Consider the following 7,409-nt stretch of genomic DNA (forward strand, 5'->3'; position numbering starts at 1 on the left):
AAATGTCCATCAAAACTGTGGTAAGTTCAAGTTATCAGTAAAACAGAGTGAAGTAGTGATACACACAACAACAAAGATGAATTTCAGTATCCTTATGTTGAGCCAAAGAAGCTTGGTGCAAACAGGTACATGCTGTAGAATATGACTCCATCTAAACAGAATTCCAATACAGAGAAGCTGATCCAGAATCACAGAGAGGGGCTGCCTGGGGCTGGGTGCTGGGGAACGAGCTGCAACTGTACATGTGAGAATTTTCTGAAGTAATGTAAATATCTTTTAAATATTAAATAAAAATAACCAAGAATACCATATTAAAATAAAATCATATGTGTGTTCCAGCTGATATTAAGACATGTTATAAAGATATAATGATTTGCACAATAAGACATAGAAATTAATGGAACAAATAACTCAGAAACAGAATCTAGAGTTTATTTTATTTAAAAAAATATTTTGGCCATACTGCACGGCATGCAGGATCCTAGTTCCTCAGCCAGGGATTGAACTCATGTCCCCCACCATGGAAGTGCAAGTCTTAGCCACTGGATCACCAGGGAAGTCCCAGGATCTACCATTTATATGTGATAAAGAGAGCATTTCAAAAGATCACACTGCTCAGCAACAATCTCTAGGATAACTGCTTTGAGGATGTTGATTAGATTATTGTTTGTGTCAGAAAGTATAACAAACACCTCAGTGCTCAATAATATGAAATTGTAGCAGAGATATCAACGGATAGAAGTTTGTGTTCTGTGGGACCTCGGGATAGTGTTTTTAAGTTGTGGCTAAGACGTATGACTTTTATCAGCATCACTAGGACAGTAATTTTGGAAGGTGTCTGAGATGTGAACTGGCCAATGGCGTCATTTTATAGAGGAGGACATGGAGGCTCGAAGATGCTAAGTCATGGGCCCTAGTTTACAGCTAATTAAAAACACATTCAGAACCAGTCTAAAACTGTTAAATTCCATTCTCATATGTTTTAGAATAATCACATTAAAGAGGAAGTGTTAGCTGTATAAGAAAATTTGCCATGACCTTCTTTTAAAAATGTGTTCCTCTTGAACATTTAAAAGAGGATTTGTTTGTAAACTAATTGAGGGGGAACTTAGCAAAAACATAGCAACCTGGGTACATACATTGTTTTTACAGGATTACACATAATTTCAGCAGTATGGCAGTATTTTCCTTTCTAGCCTTTGTAATAAAATCACCAATAAATCTGCTGAAACAAGTAATTATATAGCATTTTTTACTTTACTACAAAGTAAAGGTCTTGTAAGAAGTAACATTCCACCATTGTCTCCAGCATGAGTGAGAAGCCTGGTTATTTTGTAAATAAACTCGAAAGCCTGCAATCAAGCTAACTTCTGTTTGAGTCCTTCTGGGGGACCTTGCGGCCCCGCTCCGAGTCTCAAGGTCTTTGTTGGACTGAGGCTGGGTTGGGTGCAGCGGCCTTGATCCACATCCCAGCAGGATGGCCAAGCTGTCCTTCCGTCAGGCTCCTCCCTCCCTGGTGGGTGCTGTGTCACCCCTGTGCTGACCTCTTCCTGCCGAGAGTGTGGTGGGGGCCTCTCTGGACTCTGGACCACTTAACCTGCACACAGAGACCTTGCCTGTGGGCTCCTCTCAGGCTGAACAGAAAAGCACAGGGGAATTTTTAGGGCAGTGAAACGACCAATATTTTGCTTGATACAGCTATGGTGGCTACACCACCCTGTGCATTTGTCAAAATCCACAGAGTTTTACAACCCAAAGAGTGAAACAGCGTATGAAAATTGAAAAATAAAATGTTTAGGTGGTTGGGAGATTTTTAGGATGGAATGCAGATATGACAAAAAAATCTAAGTGTGACAAATGTATGGAGGGAGTGGTGAGAACAGACGCTAAGTCCCTTTGGAAGTTAGCGGTCTCTAGGAGTACAGGTGAAGGGAATACTCCCATGGGAGCAGCGTGGGCCTTCTGATGATGTCTTGCATGTGCCTGGAACTGAGTGATTAGCTGAACAGACCCTGGGTGGTGGGAGCCAGTTCTCCCTGTTGGAGACGAGCTTACAGGGAAGCCAGAGGGGGAGATAAGAGTGGTCCACGGGGTGATCAGTTCAGAGGTGGTCCATGGGGTGATCAGACATCAGAGTGAACTCGTGATTAACTTAATACACACACAGGTGGTCACACATACAGTATCCCTAGGTATATGTACATGTATGGTTAGTACATGGGCTTCCCAGTAGTTCAGATGGTAAAGAATCTGCCTGCAGTACACAAAACCCAGGTTCGATCCCTACCTTGGGAAGATTCCCTGGAGAAGAGAATGGCTACCCACTCCAGTATTCTTGCCTGGAGAATTCCATGTTCAGAGGAGCCTGGAAGGTTACAGCCCATGAGGTTGCACGGTCAGACATGACTGAAGCAACTTAGCACACAGCACAACACATGGTTAGTACACACACATGTTCTCTGCTCTGACAGAGCCAAGGTCATCCACCATCTCAGAAGCCAGGCAGGAGCCACGATCCGCAAGTGAATAAATGTTCTGATTCTGTCCTGAAAGTGAAAGTGTTAGTGGTTCTGTCATGTCTGACTTTTTGTGACCCCGTGGACGGTAGCCTACCATGCTCCTGTGTCCATGAGATTCTCCAGGCAAGAATATTGGAGTGGGTTGCAGTCCCTTCTCCAGGCGATCTTTCTGACCCAGGGATCAAAACCAGGACTCTGGCATTGCAGGCAGATTCTGGTGGCCCATCTAAGCCACCAGGGAAGGCCTGATTCTGTCCTGAAGGCCATCTTTAGAAAAGGGCAGAGGAGACCATGGGTTCACAGAGGAATTTTGGTGGGGTGGAGGACCTGCCACCCCAGGCACGTCTGACTCTGTGGTGGTTCTTCTCCTGCTGGTTTCCTGTTCCTGAAAATAGAAGTGGGTTGTGGAGGGCAGATGGTGAGGCAGGTGTTTTGTGTCCATTGTGATGCAAATGATTCCTTTTCAGAGCAATGCAAATGTTTTTCCTTGGTGGAAATGGAATTGATTTCCGGCCTGAATAAAGGATGATCCAAACATTCTACTTTTTTTCAAACTTTACATTTTAATGCCTGAATTATGACCCAGTTTTGCATCTCTGAGTGAATTCATCTTAGCATCCTGCTTGTCTATTACATTTTTGTTCTTCAGATACTGTTTCTTTTTTTTTGAACCTGTTTTTGTATCTTATATCATTAATTAATGAATCAAAATTATTAAGGCATGTTTACATTTGTGTTAAAGTCATGACTTTACCTTTTTGAATGCTAGCCTTTGAGAGTTGCTACTCCTCACCAGCTAGAACGCAGATATTGCAAAGCTTAAGTTTTATCAAGTGAAAGTTGCTTAGTCGTGTCCAGCTCTTTGTAACCCCATGTACTATATATAGCTTGCCAGGCTCCTTTGTCCATAGAATTCTCCTGGCAAGAAAACTGGAGTGGGTGGCCATTTCCTTCTCCAGGGGATCTTCCCAACTCAGGGATCAAATCCAGGCCTCCCGCATTGCAGGTGGATTCTTTACCATCTGAGCCACCAGGGAAGCCCAAGAATACTGGAGTGGGTAGGCTAACCCTTCTCCAGGGGATCTTCCCGACCCAAGAATCGAAGTGGAGTCTCCTGCATTGCAGGCGGATTCTTTACCAGCTGAGCTACCAGGAAGGTTTTATCAAGGCTGTTCACAAATGTTCCACTGGATTTGCTCAGAAAATGTTGGCAGGGTTCATTACTGTGCCTGTTTTGCAGATGTTGGAAATGAGGCTCAGATGTCTTGAGCTACAAGAGTTTGGACAAGCCTGCAGTGCTGCCTCTGGAGAGTGTGATCCCAGATCAACAGGGAATTCTCAGCCCCAGCGGAGCCCTGCTGGGTCAGAACCTGGGGCTGGGAGGGAGGGTAATGGTCCTGGTGATGCTGGTACACACACGCGGGACTGAAAACCACTGTCCTGGGCAACACGGGGAAACACCCAGGGTTCTTTAAGAAAAGTGCTAATGTCTGGGTCCTCTGCTAGGCACTGATTTAATTGATCTGGAGCATGACCTGCACATCTGTATTTTTAAGCTCCCTGAGTTCTAAAGTGTAGCCAAGGTTACAAACTGCAGCCCTTTGTTGCCATTTACTTGCTCAGTCGTGTCCGACTGTCTCGTGACTCAGTGGACTGTAGCCTGCCAGGCTCCTTTGTCCATGGAGGGTCCCAGGCAAGAGTAGTGGAATGGGTTGCCATTTCCTTCTCCAGGGGATCTTCCAGGCCCAGGGATGGAACCCGTGTCTCCTGCATTGGCAGGTGGATTCTTTACCACTGAGCCACCAGGGAAGCCCTTTAGTGTGGAAACCCCAACTCAGAAATAAGTCTATAATTCTGAAGCAGTTCCAGCCCACTGTCATGGAAACTAGACAGATACCTAGTTAAAGAGGACAGTTTCAAATGCATCCCACGAAGAGATGTGATTTTCTTCTGCACTGATCATAAGGACCCTGACCATAGAAGAATAGGGCGTGCCTCTCTCACTGAAGATAAGTAAATAGAATGCTCCTCAGGTTAGAGAAAATAAATAAAATGAACATCATTTGGATTGGCCCCCTATGGTTCAGTTACTTCTCAATATAGCACAAATTGATTTTAATTTAATGGATTTGTTACAAATTTCCTGAAAAGTTTTTTGAGAAGGAGTTTGTGAGTTAGCAGCTGAGCATCCTACTGGGGAAGTCATTATATAGCAAGCTCCAAGTTGAGGGCATCAAATAATAACCAACAATTTATAACTTCCAAAGTCATATTCTTAAATATGGAATTGTGGAAAGGAACATTTGCCAACAGCACCACTGCTGTGTAGATGTTTCGTTTTTAAGGTGACAAACAAAGTGCCTCCTTCTCAGGGGCCGTCTGCACTGACCTTCAAGGTACTTGGTCACTGAGCTTTAGTCCAGTCAGTGAGCTCTGGTCCAGGCAGTGGACTCTGGTCCAGGTCACTCCTCCTTCACGTGCATCATGCATGGTTTTAAGGATCCTGTAGGCATGTTTTATTTACTCAGTTGGTGATGGAATCTAAGATGTGCATGCTTGCTAAGACTCTTTGGTCGTGCCTGACTCTGTGCGACCCCGTGGACTGTAGCCTGACAGGCTCCTCTATCCATGGGATTCTCCAGGAAGAATACTGAAGTAGGTTGCTGTGCCCTTCCTCTAGGGAATTTTCCCAACTCAGGGGTCAAACCCAGATCTCTCATGTCTCCTACACTGACAGGCAGGTTCTTAACCACTAGCAGCATAGGGGAAGCCGGACGTCTAGGACATAGATGTGCTAAGCTGATTGATGGAGAAGTAAGGATGTGTAGGACTATCTCATGTTTGAGACATAAGGAATCTCATGTTTTGGGAAGAATTAACATAGTCATTGATCATCACCTCATTTATCAGAGTGATTTTCTAAAGAGATTCTAAGCCAAAGGACATTGTAACAATCCCCAAAATGCAATCTTGGGATTTGCTCAAGACTCCAAATTTTCATTACTTGCTAAGTAACATTTTAAGAATTTGTGGTTCAAGATATAAGATTTTTTCACATTCAAATTGATTATTGGGATATCCAAGGGATTATAACTAGGAGCTAAGAGATTTTATTCTGTTGAGGAAAAAGCCCCTCATTCTCAAGAACTGTATCATCCATCATGCTTGCTGTGCTGTTCACCTCAAAATAAGATCTCCTTTTTATAACCAATCGTATCTTCATACCATCAGATTTAAGTACATCTGTAGAATTCAACAATCTGTGCATATCCTTAATTACTGATAAGGTCTTAGTTTCCCTGCTAATAGGGCAGGGCAAGGACAATCCTTCATACAGTCCTGGATACATAGCAGCTACTTCACCTCATAGATGGAAGCTCTGATGAAGGTGTCTATGTGGGCTCACCAAATCTCATCATATGTGGCCTCACTGCTGGGACAACTGACCTTCAAAACCCACCTCTGCTATAAATTACCCAGGTATCTTGGAAAAATCCCATGGCTTATGAATCAGTTTTCCCACCTGTGAAATGGGGATAATAATTGGACCCATGCCACCAATTTGTTTCGGGAAGATTAAGTTCTTGTAGAGGAAAAAACCTTAGGACCAAGATGAAGGCATGCGAGAGTCAGTACTGTTACCTAATGTCATTGGCAGGGTGGCTATTTTTATGGGAGAGCAGGGGAAAGCACCCAGCTGGGAAATGTGCTGGGTGTCAGATGCTGGGAGCGGGCAGGGCAGGGAGGAAGATGGGATGCTGGCCTCCATTTAGGTTCTTCACAAACACATGTCAAACATGAGAACAATCAAGTGCATCAGTGAAATAATTGGTTAAATGTGATTAAGTAGGATGAGGGCACCAAATGCAAGCATACCCAGGTCAGTAGAGCAGCATCTTTGCAGGGAATGATTGTGACGCATAGTCACGTGAGGATCCTTTGCGGAGAGGCCGTTAAAGGGAATATTCACAAAACTGTAGGCTCAGAAGCTTCAGGCTGCCAGTCAGTCCTTCCCCCCATGAGAGTCCCGCCCACTGAGATCAGTTCAGGGGGGTGCTGTCCACCCTCTCACGTGTCGAGGACTCTCTCCTCTGCTTCACTTTCCTCCACTTGATATTTGGGTAATTGAGGAAAGGAAGCCCAAGGTGGGCCTTGAGTTTTCTGATGACAGATCTTTTTCACTGGCCTGACATCTCAGTAAACTCTTGGATTGAAGTTTATTTCTATCAAGGACCAATTGAACCAGTAAAGCGTGCGTCTGCTCATTTTGCTACTGCATTCAACTTGCATTTTAAGTGCTTATTACGTTTCTAGGACTGAGGAAGAAACAAAAGAAATGAGACTTTTTCCTTATCCTCGAGAATTGGCTGTAACCGACAAGGCATGAAACAAAAGCTACTTACAGAAGTAAAGCTTTGTGCTTCAGCGGGAAGAGGGTTGAGCTGGGGACAGAAGCCCTTGTTGTTTGCTCTGTTTGAGTTCCTGGGTGCTGTGGGTGAGGGCAGTGGTCAGGGGAAGGATGAGAGGGGATGGATGAGAGGCCTTGAGGGGCTGTCAGCAGCTTCAGGGAGAAGCAGAAGGGCACAGTGGAGGGCTGTGAATTCTGAGTCCCATCAGATATTTTTGGTGAGGGCTGAATGAGGGATGGTTGTAGATTACAGTGGGTGGTGCCTACTCAGACCAGAAAAACCTGCGTTTCTCTGGGGCTGCTTGTTGCTCACCTCATGTGAGAGCTGGTAGCTGCCCAGGTCACGACAGGCGGAGCAGTGACAGGCAGAAAGACAGGTCCTCCGTGTATTAGAAGTGTTGTGGGCTGTGTCTGGCATGTTAACTCTCCCTCCTTTTCTGGTCTGACAGTCGTTTGTTTTCCAGCCTCAACCCTTTCTGGAA

The 7,409-nt window shown here is 44.7% G+C and overlaps 1 long non-coding RNA gene across 1 annotated transcript; it reads right to left on the bottom strand.

Annotated features, from left to right (window-relative positions):
- Positions 1-427: 427 nt before the first annotated feature.
- Positions 428-7,169, bottom strand: LOC147360837 (uncharacterized). Its single transcript, XR_015140047.1, has 3 exons — positions 6,923-7,169; positions 4,909-5,022; positions 428-1,634 (listed from the first exon to the last, which is right to left on the bottom strand). It is a non-coding gene; the product is annotated as an uncharacterized LOC147360837 (long non-coding RNA).
- Between the last annotated feature and the right edge of the window lie 240 nt (positions 7,170-7,409).

Source organism: Bos grunniens, chromosome 13, assembly GCF_055505025.1.
Source record: "Bos grunniens cultivar Pamir isolate PY7600 chromosome 13, Bosgru_T2T1.0, whole genome shotgun sequence".
Classification (NCBI taxonomy): domain Eukaryota; kingdom Metazoa; phylum Chordata; class Mammalia; order Artiodactyla; family Bovidae; genus Bos; species Bos grunniens.